This window comes from Galeopterus variegatus, unplaced genomic scaffold (assembly GCF_000696425.1).
Source record: "Galeopterus variegatus unplaced genomic scaffold, G_variegatus-3.0.2 Scaffold2036, whole genome shotgun sequence".
NCBI classification, from domain to species: Eukaryota; Metazoa; Chordata; class Mammalia; order Dermoptera; family Cynocephalidae; genus Galeopterus; species Galeopterus variegatus.
In genome coordinates, this window is record NW_007728147.1 from 329,286 (window position 1) to 329,504 (window position 219).

The following is a 219-nucleotide window of genomic DNA, read 5'->3' on the forward strand; positions in this document are numbered from 1 at the left end:
TTTTTCTCACAGCATTGTTGTGAAGATGAAATGATCACTAGCCGTGTGCCTGGTACCTGGCACATGATTAAAGGACAACTCTTGTTAATTTTCTTTGGCTCTGCAGGTCCTGGGTAAGTATACTTATCCTCACCACAGCATTTCCCTCATCTATGCACAGCTTTTTATTGTTTACAAAGTGCTCTTTCAAAAAGTCATCCTGTGGGAGGTGAAAAAAAA